General features: G+C 37.6%; 1 protein-coding gene across 1 annotated transcript in view; it reads left to right on the top strand.

The window, feature by feature from the left end:
• Positions 1–3,369: 3,369 nt before the first annotated feature.
• LOC131681427 (facilitated trehalose transporter Tret1-2 homolog) overlaps positions 3,370–13,513 on the top strand; it is a 35,967-nt gene continuing 25,823 nt past the window's right edge. Inside the window, exon 1 of the mRNA XM_058962209.1 lies at positions 3,370–3,911. The gene's annotated coding sequence lies outside the window, so the exon portion shown is untranslated. The remainder of the gene's footprint in view (positions 3,912–13,513) is intronic.

The following is a 13,513-nucleotide window of genomic DNA, read 5'->3' as shown; positions in this document are numbered from 1 at the left end:
TGCTCGACGGAAATGTCACTTACCGTCGCGGCATCCACAAACTATGTCCGTTACCCAAGCCACAGGTGGATGAACCTTGCACAGCGTCTAGTCCACTACACACTGAGTCATCATAAAATTCGAACTCAATCGCATCTGCAATCAAGCACGCTACTGTGCTACAGTCGTTTCCTGCATCAACGGTTTGAAAATTAGTCGCGGCCAGATGACGGATCGAACGACGGCCTCGTCAACGGTTCGAATGGCTCCGCCACGTGGGACTGAAGGATGTCAACCCGATCGCCCGAAGATCCAACGCCTCACCGATACCTTTCTATTACGTTGAAACCGGTTGTTTCAAGGGGAGCGGCATGTACGAGCGCAGAAGAAGAATTATTTGAAATCAAATTATATAATTAAATGAAATGTAAATTATTACACTTAGGTTAAGAACACCCCTACACCTAGCACTCACACTGAACTCGATTGCACAGAACTAGGCCTACCTAACATCACATTTACCGGTACGAAGATCGATAGTGAAATAATAGATAATGGTGATATGTATTTATACCGATCAAGTGAAATAAACGGCAGTTAAAACCTAATCATCATACCGAGCACACGTATCTACGTTGTCGCTCACGTTTGATCGCGTCGGTCACCGAAAGCCCGCCATCATCTCATCGTCCACCTTTCTTCGCATCGTCTGGATCAGTTCGAGTGGAATCTGGAACCGATTCCAACCAAGTGACTCCCGACGGAGACACGCAGAACGAGCACAGGCTCGTACAACAATAGAACCAAAGTTAAACCATCTTCATAGAATGGTCTTGATGGCGATGACTGGTGCGTTCACGGCAACACTTACTACTGCTCTAGAGGCACTCTTGAACATAAATTCACTATATTTGTTTCCGAAACAAGAAGCGCTTTATTGTGCATACCGTCTTAAAGTTTCTCGGCTCTGGAACACGTTGGTTACTTTGAATGAGTATATACTTGCTCCCAGTAACCTTACACTCACATGTAGTTTGCGTTTTGAAATTTTCAATGTGAGAATTCCTCCTCGCGAGGAATGGCTTGTTGGATGGAGCGACAAGTTCAAGAATATGTAGTTTGTTACACTAACGGTTCTTTGGTGGATGGCCGAGCCGGTGCTGGTGTATATTAGCGTGAAATGAGATTAGACCAATCGTATTCGCTTGGTAGATTCTGTACCGTATTCCAAGCAGAAATCTTCGCGATTCTGTGTGGCGTAAAATCGGCACTTCAACAGGGAATTTGCGGTAAAAAAATTGATTTTTGCTCTGACAGTCGGGCGGTTCTGAAACCACTTAGTTCGGCGAATTCGAGATCGAAATTATTATTCGCATGTCGAACTCGTCGAAGAACTTTGCATTTCAAATGCTGTGTACCTTCTATGGGTATCTGGTCATTCCCGTATTACTGGAAATGAATGGGTGGGTGAATTGGCTAGAGCGAGCGCTGTGACCAACTTTGTTGGTTTAGAACCAGTACTACCACTGTCGATAAGTTGGATAAAGCATAAGATTCTCTCTTGGGTTGCATCCGAGCATGTCAACCATTGATACGCCTGCAAACTTGCGTTCAAATTAAAACTTTTCTTCCGGATATGAGTTCGGAAATGTCAAAGAATTTGTTGCATTTTTCCGAACACTATTACAGTATTCTAGTCAGGGCACTGATGGGACATTGCAAACTCAATTATCACATGGCTACTATTCAGCGTGCTGAGTATTATTCGTGTGATCTATGTGAATCCGATTACGGATCGCATATAACTTGATATGTAACTGCCTTTCAGTAAAGCAATCGCATATCCGGATATTTGGTTCTCCATACATAGATGGAACCGGATACTAAAACTCAAGGAAATTCTATTGTTCGTAACCCAGTGCGGTAAAGAGCTATAGGCTTTATAAGTATAGTATTTTCTTCGTGAGCGAAGAATCCAGGCTGTTTATGATTTTGTGTTGTGATTGTATTGCGTTATCATTTTCCATTTCCCACGTTATTTTCCTTTGACAGCCTTTTCAAAAAACGTCATGCTTTGGGATCATTTTTACCCACTGTACAGTGGATTAATTCTAGATCGGATGCGTCGGGTTCGTCTGTACACATCGAAATTTGATAGTCGAAATTCAGAAAAACTTCTCCGAACTACCATCACCACTAAAGCTTAGCAAACTCCTGACCAACAAAAATCCGACAAATTTATGCCGATTTTCGGCGAAAAAATGTCGCTGTTTTAAGCGACCGGTCCGCTCCGTAATGCAACATATTGGCGAATTCGCCCGGCACATCCCGCTCCGTTTCTCTTTGAGAATATTTCAATGCCCCTCAACAAGTTTTACCATAGCACGAATCGCATAACATATAGTGCACTTCTTAGCCGGTTTAAACAATTACTACCGATACTACCCGGCTTATCTAGGCTGCTCGGAGAAAGAAGCTGACATTGAAAAAGAACTTCCATAGATGGCCATTGGCCAATCAGTGATGACGATATACGAATGGAAGTGCCCTACAAGTATAATGAAACATTCGTTTATTTAAAATATATTCTAGCTAATTGGTAGTGTGCAAATAAAGATGCACGAGCAATGTGCATGCATTTGGACTGGAGTAGATACACAGAAAGAAAATATTTTGAAATTTTATATTTATATTCATGCATATATTTGTAGCAAGATATGTAGATGTCAAATTAATTTTTTTACAAAAATCCCATGACTTTATGTATTTTTTCAACGAATGTTGATATTCGTTGAATGAAATTAACATTTTCAAAAATGGAAAAACCGCCAATCTCAATTTATTTGTATTGCTAATATGTTTGAAAATGAATGACGCGTAATATAACATGAATTAAAACTATGTGCTAGTTACTGCTTTAATAATGAGCATCGCTTCTAACTTTGCTTTCAATCAAATTTTTGAATACTGGCATATATTTTTACGACCAAAGGGTCATTTCGATTTCATTATTTTCTGGGTTTAGCGGCTCAAAACCGAGCAACTCATCTATGCGCCTATTTCAATCGGTAAAGATAGGAAACATCACCGATAGGTAGGTTAGTTCGCGCCAAGTGTCTTACTAACAAAATATGCTACCATTGTTTTACGATACAATGTTCATATATAAACAAGACGTACGATCATAGAAAATACATTAAAAATAATCCAATACAATTCTTTCGTCGCACTCCTGCAAACAGTAACTGATAAGAAACTGATCAAAAACAATCCACAATCGTCGTAGAATCGAACTGATATCAGAGTACAATAATGAAAGCTCTGCTGATAGCAACCGGTAAGAGAACAGCGAAATTCACCTTCTGGTCTCATTCGTATGAACAAGCACTCTGCAATAAGAAGGAGCGACCGAGCCTCCCGCGTGCCATTAGTTCGCGGTGTTCGGTTCTTTGCAGAAGGGTAACCGGTTGGGAGTTAGACCAACGGTGAAATTTGTGCATTTGTTTTCGGTTTGTTATTCGTGAGAGTAGCTAAGGAAATGCACGGAGAAAACAGAAGATGAATCAAACCAATTAATTCTGGACGCCGCGATCAGTGCGCGTTACGGCAAGTTGTGTGATGTATAATTGTCTGTGAGGTTTCTCCTGCCGAAGCAGACGCATTTTAACCTTTGCCGCGATCAGATGTATACGGACAAAAAAAAATCGCGAACAACCAAGCGCACTCTGAAGACACATCGAACGAAAAATATTGCCTAATGATGAATCGGTTATAAACTAGTGTTTGTGTATATTAATTTAGTCGTCTGGATCGAAACGAGTCAAGTGCATGAACGCTTAGTTTCGGTTATTTTTAGCAAAATAGACTGTGAATCATTATATTTTAAAGTGTGAACGAAGTTTATAATTATTCGGCATAGTCACAAAAATCATGTAAGTTGATATATCTGTTTCAGTTGCGATATGAAAATTCAAGTGCCGAATAAAGCCTATCAGTTGGAAGAGCAATCGCTTTATCAGGAAGAAGCTCTATGATTATTATATGGTTCGAATGAATCCCTCTTAGGTGCGATATACTTAAAAAGCGATACCGTGAGGAAAGATAATACATATAAACTAAGAGTGTGAGAAGCAAACAATCAATGATTATAGATGTCATGTCAGTACGAAAAACAACAGTGGTACGACTGGTGTACAGTTTTTTTTTGTTACGAATGGCAGCGACTTAACGAAACATACTATGAAGATAAAATACCCTGTGTAAAATCGTATAGCGTTGTGGTGAAACATGCTTTTGATCGATCGATTGTGTATTACCTAAATTAGGAACACGTACCCTGAAAATTGTGTTTGTAGTTTGCACAAACCATTGCATTTATCAATCACAATTTTTCCGGATTGACGAGTTCGCCGGAGAATGAGCTAGTGATTTTTTCATAAATATTACATCTAGTTTATTTCACTTTCTTGTAGATTTTCTTACTAATAATGGGGTGAATATTTTGACATTAGTTTTTTTTCACGAAAATTACGAATATGTTCGCCGATGAGAGGAATGCTCACAATCGTGAATCGGAAACGTTCGCACGCTGTTTGCGGAGACTAGAGACGGAGAAGCGTGAGTGAGTGAGAATTACGACACCCATTTTTGAGTGATATCTCATTTACAATCTTTTGGAAATATTCCATAAGATTTTACATTGATATGATATTCTTTTCAAATTCGTTTATTTGATGCAGTATGCAGCGGTAGCTATAGATCTTAAATATGTTTACAACAAGTAAAAATAAAAATAAAAGCAAATATTATTGATTATCCGTTGGGTCACGTGCATTGCAACATTTTATTGCGCGTGGAGACCTTCTTTCACGGCGGGACAACATTAGTCTGCTCACATACTGCATCAGTGATCATTTAATTCTTTCTTGTGTTTAACTTCAATGAAGTTCTGCAGTTGGATTGAACAATAAGTTTTAAAATCGTTATAACTATTTTTTGAAAACTCGTAGCTAGTTGCCGTCTTCGACAAAGTTGTTAACCAAGGTTTGAACTATAGTTTTGTAAAGCTGTTTCTTCATATTGAATGAAATTGCGATCTTTATTGCAGTAAATGCAAAATAATTGATTTCCCCATATAAAATCCCATACAAACTTTGAACGCAATGCGCAAACTCGGGAAGCAACCGAGCGCTTCCAAACTTTGCACAGGCAATGGTATCACAAAAGGAACTAAAAAAGTGCTGTGCTGAAAAATGTCATATTCGAGCCACTCTATTGTCCATGGTGTGAGGTCTGATTACACTACTTGCACGTAGGAGTTTACCCCTTATGGGTGCATAACGTAAGTTGTTTACTAGTAGTTGCGTGAGTTTTGAGCTATATAATCAAGTAGGAATGAACAGGTCTTTCGACCCGCATCCTCACTACAAGAGCACCGTTAGGGGTACCTAGAAAGAAATCTCTTTACGTATCAGGGGGAAAATGTGGGTTAGCCCCTTTTGGTCGCCAGCCATTCATATAGTCTTAATTCCAACATTGTCACTGTCAGTCACGTGCTTTAAGTTTTTCTGCAAAACGAAACGTTCGTCTTGGACTAACGTGTTGAATGATACCAGTAGTGCATTGCGGAGATACTAAAGATAGGCGATCGGTCCAACCGTATTCCGCGAAGAAAACATCATTAGAAATACATGAAAAGGAGTTTCTCCAAGTATCCTCTGTAATGGATTCATTTTGACGCGGTCACATGCAACCACGTGTTTTAGGCTGATAAGCAAATTGAATCTATTTGCCTAGGTCAATGTAACGAGCGTTACCAATACTATAGGTGACTTCCATAAGTTTACGATCCGTTTTCGCTTTGCCTACATGTTCCAAATTGCGAATACTCGGTATTATACAAATAGACCACAAGTCAACAGTCACCATATTAGGCTGGAGTTCCACTTCTTGCTTTTGCGACCCATCTCGATAGTTTACCGCTGCATAATTAAAAGTAACTAGGATAATTGCCTCTTGTAGTTTGTAGTTTGAAAGAAAATTGATTTTCGTTGCCGTTGTTTTTAGTGGTTGGTAGTTTACAGACGAACATGATTGGAGTGATTCCGTTTTAGTGTGTAGTACGATAACTGAGTTTTACAAGTGAATTCCTCTTTCATCAATTGCTCACCTAGTGGATAATCTACGAACTGGACACAACCCGATCAGAATGAAATAACAAGATTATAACAGAACACAATTTCTGTAACATATTGTGTTATAAATTAGGTCTCGTTAGTAGTTAAAATAACAGAAATTTATAACAAGTAACAATGCGATATATAGTTTTGAAATATTTCTGTTATGTGTTTCTGATCGGGAACTGTCCCCAAGGTTTAGGTCAGGCACTGGAAAGTTTGTTCATTCGTGCGACTGTTGCTAACCGTGGATCACAAAGAAGTCAAAACTTTGTTCTCACTAATTAACCATGAATATCGCATCAAGCAAAGAGGTTGAAATAGTTTTACAGTAGGTAGATGAGCAAATGGCGAACGAACGATAAAGCTTGAAATGAATGTTTGTCGCATAGCTTCGTGAAGCTCACAAAGGTATGAATAATGCATATTACTTAGGACCCGTGTATAAATGACGTACCTCTTGGTTGGAGGGGGGGGGCGATTGTACAACAAAAGGTGATATGTTGTGACCAAAAACGATATTTAAAATATAAAGACGCGAGGAGAGAAAAACAGTAAATATGGCTGCACGGTTTACCGAGTTATATTGCCTGCTAGTTTTGGCAACCAGGAGTTTTGTATAAATAGCTAGTGACTTTCTTGTTTTAATGAATGCTAGACAAATTTCTTTTTTTGCAAATACTCAATAATTCAACTCGAAAACGCATTTGCGTTACTGAGCCTGTGTATATGTTTTCATTGCACTAGAGAAGATATATCGAGAATGCACTTGATAAGTAAAAGTAATAGCAATATTACCGCACAGTTGCCTTTTTCTGACGCCATTCAACATTAACTCATTCCAGTTGTCCTTGGTTCAATTCCAGCCGAGGTCGTTGAGATTTTTTAAAGGTCAAAAAATCTGTGGTCACGTCTTCCTTCGGAAGGGAAGTAAAGCCGTTGGTACCCGGTCCATGAGTTGATGGATCGATATCTAGTCCAGATAGTAGTATATACGGCCTCTAGCAAAAGCATGTATCGGACTAACCAATCCTTCCCTTTCCTTCCGCGATCTACGTTCGAGCCTGGCCGGCGCTGGTATTGATCAATAAACACTTTAGGATTACCAGGAGTTGCACATTGAAAGATGTTTTCGCTACTCCCAAGCATTAATTATCTATTGATTCCCTGTGCAACTTCAGCTAGTCCAGATCGATAAAGGAGTAACAGCCAGGGGTGGTCGCACAAGCTCAAGCTCATATGACTAATACCCCTAGATGTAATAATGGAGAATCAACTCTTCAAAAGCATTGTTTAGAGACTTGGTGTCTTCAGTGAAGCTGTTGGAAATGCCATCAAAAACAACTTTGTTGAAAACATAAGAGCTCTGTGTATGCCTCATATCGAGATATAGAACAATATTCACGAAATTTCAATAAATTTCATTAATATAATGACGAATTTCGCGCCAACTTGAACAAATGTTGGCAGCACCCTCTCAGATTTTAATGGAACTTTCTGTACATGAGAACTTTGCCACGAAAAGCTAGTGACTTTCTTGTTTTAATGAATGCTAGACAAATTTCTTTTTTTGCAAATACTCAATAATTCAACTCGAAAACGCATTTGCGTTACTGAGCCTGTGTATATGTTTTCATTGCACTAGAGAAGATATATCGAGAATGCACTTGATAAGTAAAAGTAATAGCAATATTACCGCACAGTTGCCTTTTTCTGACGCCATTCAACATTAAAATTTATGACGTATGTCGTGATGTTGGGGGAAAACTAGTCGATAATTTTAAAATATTCAGACTTTGCATCTATCAGTTATATAAAATGAGGGACTAGGCGATCAATGGGTTTGCAATGTTTGTGTTTAAATTTACTCGTATTTTATTTGAATGCCAGTGGCGTAGCCAGGGGGGGTTTTGGGGGTTAAACCCCCCCCCCCAAACCAAAATTAATTGGATTGAAAAAAAATAATTGATACTGACGAATTTAATTTAATATTCCACAAAATATTTTTGGAAAAATATTCTCTGATCACTACATTGAGAACTGTGTTTAAAGCGTCATGAGAACTTTTGGAAAATTGTGGGAAGGGGATCTTGTAACATATCTCTTAGCCAAAATTCCATAGTTGTCAAATTACTTCAATGTAAAATAAAATAACTGTCTGAATTATTATGAGCTCATTTTTGGAAAGATGCTTCAAAATATGGATTAGAGACAATTTTTCGAATGGGAATCTAAATTTGAATAGATTGATTGCATATAAAACATAAGCTTGTTTACCGAAAACTTGCATACATTTCAACATTTGCTGAAAATATATTTTTTTAGATTGTGTAGAGTTTAAACAACAATTCAATATAGTTAACAACAAGAATAACATTTCAGAAACTAGTTGAAAGCTGATGTAATTTTGTCTCTAGCAGGTCAGGATCGGTTTTATGAGCATTGGATTTTTGTTGTATTATCAACTATATGAATAGCCTCTTAGCAGGATGCAATGAATGGCGTACTAAAATTTTGTGTGCTACGTACTAGTACTGCAAGTTGTGAGGTTGACTAATGAAGAAAAGTAAAATTAATGCTCGATAAATTTTTAACGGTCACGATCAGATTCATTCGAAACTGCCAAATTTCGATGTTAAGTAACATTGAAGAATTTCAAAACGTAAAACTGTTCATCTGCTGATAATTTTGACGGTTAATCCTCCTAGAAGTAATTATAGAGAAGAATTACTCTTCAAGCAAATTTGAGTCGAGACTTAATGTCTCCAGCAAAGTTTTCGAAAGTGCTATTTCAAACAACTTTGTCAAAGACATAAATATCCAACATATTCAGATTATCGAAATATAGTAGTAGAAAACCTTTACAACAACCTATTCTGAAATTACTGTATTTGATAAATCACTTCTACGGTAATTAAATAATAAATTCACATTGCGTTCAAGGTGCCTTTGAAGCTTACAAAAAAAAATAAGGGAACTGGATTTAAAACAAATAATTCCCAGGGATTAAAAGGACTCAAAAACACAAAGAGTGATTCCATTTTCAGGAGCTAGCATCAATTCGGCGCTGGCTTAGTCCGCCCACCAAGTTAGTGTCGGATTCTGATGAGATGAAGTCGAAACGCAAGTTTCAGTTCCATCCAGCCATAATTTAGTTATAGGTTTTGTGTTCTCAACTCCCAATGATTGTTTCAAACAATTTTATCCGTAGCGCAGAAAAAATAGTTTTCACCTAAATTTTTTTCACTAAGGCGAAATATAGCAGGCCCAGTCCATTTAAATCCCTATATGTTGAATTCATGTAGCCTTCATATTTTCAACAAAATTGTTTGAAATGACATTATCAAAAACTTTGCTGAAGGCACCATGTCTCTTAATATTTTTGAAAAATTAATTCACCATAATTACCTCTATGAGAATTAATCACTAAAATTTCTATATCAAAGCAGGCGCTGTTTTATGTTGATAACTTCCCGTAGTTGTCAAACTTTCAAAGACTAGGATTATTATATTAGGTGATATTGAACGTTGAAAATTTTTTAGATCATTTATCCCACTTTAAAAGATCGCAATTTTTGACTTCATTGACATTTTATACAAGAAAATAATCTATAGAGGTTTGAAAACTGTTCCATGTTGATCCTTCTTGTTTGTAGACTGGAATGACATCTGTTAGACTACTTATGTTTTTGAGTTTTCAATAATTTATCAAACTCATATTAAATTTTAGCATTTTTTCAAAAAATTTGCGATTCTCATCAAAACCCCCTCCAAACCAAATTTCTTGCTACGCCACAGCACGGATTTCTCAATTTTTGCCCCGAGCAAAAACTAAAAAAAGTCGCCACTTGTTGTTTTAAAACAAATTTGTACGTTTTCCTTAACACAGATTTGCACAGATTTTTATATAGGTCACACGCACAAGTTTCAAGAAATATGACCTGGCATCGCTGTTCCTTAGTGAACTTTGGTAACTAGTTCGTGAAGTCGTCGATCGAGAGCTCCGTCGATGTTTGAACGAAAAAATCTGAATACCTCAAGCTCAATTTTCATTTGAATATCATAATGTGCTTCGCGCTAATTTCACGTTTTCCGCTAATTGAAAAAATTGAAAAGTTGTAGGGTTATGAGGAGAGGTGGTGCTCGGACTCCCTATGAATAAGAGAAAACCGTGAACAATAATCAGCTCGATTGCATATGAATGATAACATTCGATTTGATTTTGAGCTTCCCTGGCGACTACAATGATGACCACCAGATGCTAATCAATCAATTAGATTAACTTGATGCGCAGAAGCAGTATATTTGTTTTTCAAAACAATTGCATATAATGTCTATGATAAGAATGCATCTAAAACAACAAATCTTTGCAAAGGCGAATGATAAAACGTTATGTTTTTTGCCTTTTTCGATGGCTTTTTTATATATTGTATCAAATTAGAAGGATATACCTCTATTTTTGGGGTCAGGTCCCCATGAAATTCATTCCGATCATTTGAATGTTAAGTTACTACGAACCGTTTGAAAGGTGTGGCAAGTACACTGAGAAAATCTGTACGTAAATCTGCAACGAATCGGTTTCGTACAGAAAACTTTCGTAACATTTACGATTTTTTCGTACGTATATCATTTTTCTTTTTATTATGAGTTTCTCGTGAAATCCACGAAACAACTTTTGTAAGCTTATTACGAATCTTTCTAATATTTACCTTTCGTAATACGAACGATTTTTTTACGATGAATCAATAAGGATATTGACTGGGGTATGGGAATCGCAGTTTAACCCTTTCATGCCCAACTTTTTTCTAGTGCACGTAGGATTTCAAAACTATTTTTCCTTGAAAACGGTGGGATCAAGAAACACGAAAAGCCATTTTTCATAACGATAGGTGCTTCTCTTGCAGTGCTAGAAGCTGCTCAATTTTTACCTTCCAATGCTCTATACAATTCTCCTAGAATATTTACAATAGTCCACTTACGTGGAAAACCTAGCCAAAGGCACTCTAAATTGATAAGTTTTATCAGTTTTCGATAATATTGAGCAATAACGAAGATATGTGAAAAAATCATTTTTCGTCGTCAAGGTAAACTGTCCCTGGCAGCACTGCTCCATTGAAATCCAATCAGACTAATTGTAATAACTTCAGTTCTAGAGCTGATCCTTGGAACTGTTAGTAAACAAATGAAAGGCAATGTCTCGTTTATTATCCTTACTTGTATTTGTGAGCAAATCTTGCCTCAATCAAAAGTTATAGCTGTTTAAAAACGTTGTTGTCCACAAACAACATGGGTATGAATGGGTTAAGCAGTTTTTGAACCATATGACTAATACCCCTAGAAGTATGACGGCGCCGGTGGTTGAGTGGTAAGCGTGACCGCCACTCATTCCAGTTGTCCTTGGTTCAATTCCAGCCGAGGTCGTTGAGATTTTTTAAAGGTCAAAAAATCTGTGGTCACGTCTTCCTTCGGAAGGGAAGTAAAGCCGTTGGTACCCGGTCCATGAGTTGATGGATCGATATCTAGTCCAGATAGTAGTATATACGGCCTCTAGCAAAAGCATGTATCGGACTAACCAATCCTTCCCTTTCCTTCCGCGATCTACGTTCGAGCCTGGCCGGCGCTGGTATTGATCAATAAACACTTTAGGATTACCAGGAGTTGCACATTGAAAGATGTTTTCGCTACTCCCAAGCATTAATTATCTATTGATTCCCTGTGCAACTTCAGCTAGTCCAGATCGATAAAGGAGTAACAGCCAGGGGTGGTCGCACAAGCTCAAGCTCATATGACTAATACCCCTAGATGTAATAATGGAGAATCAACTCTTCAAAAGCATTGTTTAGAGACTTGGTGTCTTCAGTGAAGCTGTTGGAAATGCCATCAAAAACAACTTTGTTGAAAACATAAGAGCTCTGTGTATGCCTCATATCGAGATATAGAACAATATTCACGAAATTTCAATAAATTTCATTAATATAATGACGAATTTCGCGCCAACTTGAACAAATGTTGGCAGCACCCTCTCAGATTTTAATGGAACTTTCTGTACATGAGAACTTTGCCACGAAAAGCCACTTTGCATACTTTGTTTTTGCAAAAATGATCTAGACTGTCTTTTGAAAAGGGCCAAACTTTTTTTACCATTTTTTTTTTTCAAATGGCTATAGTCTAAAAATGACAAATCCTACAAAAAAATGTTGTAGGAATGATTTTCACAAAATTAGTCAAATTTATGAATAAAAATATTGAAAAAATTCTTCATTGACTCCTACATTGAAAAAAATCGGTTTTTGAAAATTAAAAGTCGATTTGCAAAAAACCCCATTTTTGATTTGGATGAAATTTTGTTCCAAGATAGGTAATTATGTTCCCTACCTAGCGGCAAAAATTCAAGTTGGGTACTTTCAAGGAAAAAAAGTTATTTGAAAAAAACTTTTCCTTGTCAAAACTGATTTTTTCAGTGTATTTTTGTAGGTTACAGATAATCAAATGTTTTGACCCCCGGGATCGAGTAATCAGACAAATATGCTTCCGAAAACAAAATGCGGGCGAACGGCAATCCTGCTTCTCTATGGAAATTTCCGCATCCAGTGAGTAAAACTTTGCATATTGATCGGTTTCTTCGTCTCGTCAAATTTCACGTTCCTTGATAGTGGGCATTCGCGTGGTGTTATCAACTGTTGTTTATAATTTTTTGACATTCAATTATAATTATTGTACAGATTTCGCACGTTCAGCTTGTTGCTAATGACAAGACAAAAAATGGTGTTCTGCTGACCCCCAGGGCATTATTTAGTGCCGGTGATTCGGTACGGCAAGTGACTTATTTCGTTTACAAAATCTTTTGTTTATGGTGTTTTTCTGCTTTCAGAACTACCATCTTTCAGCTGCGGGAACGTCCCCCCCCTGCAACGAAGACATTCGGAAAAAGTTTAAGGATTGTTATTAATCGAAAAACTATAATTGGCAAACATGATAAGTGCACCTCAAACTTTAACTTATCCTGAAAACTTTTATCTCGGATTTCTCAGCCTAATATATATGGTTCGAACAGATTGATGGAAACACGCAGATTTTTTTTGAAAATGAAATTTTACTAAGCGGCAATGTTCTGGACCAGCAGCTCTCAACCTTATTCGTATCACAGACCACTTTGAAATCACCCAGGGTTGTTGCGGACCCCCACGGGCTGTTACGAAAAAAATGCCTAAAATTCCAGTATACATAGATTTGTTCGTTGACAGTTCCAGATGTGAACAACGGCGAACCCATTTGGCCACGGCCGCAAATTGCCTGCAAGACAAGGAATTTTTGGCGATTGTCGACAGCGGCTTCTTCCGCACACTTTTACAAACCAG

The sequence above is a fragment of the Topomyia yanbarensis genome, chromosome 2, assembly GCF_030247195.1.
Source record: "Topomyia yanbarensis strain Yona2022 chromosome 2, ASM3024719v1, whole genome shotgun sequence".
NCBI classification, from domain to species: Eukaryota; Metazoa; Arthropoda; class Insecta; order Diptera; family Culicidae; genus Topomyia; species Topomyia yanbarensis.
This window is presented reverse-complemented; position numbering and strand designations above follow the sequence as displayed.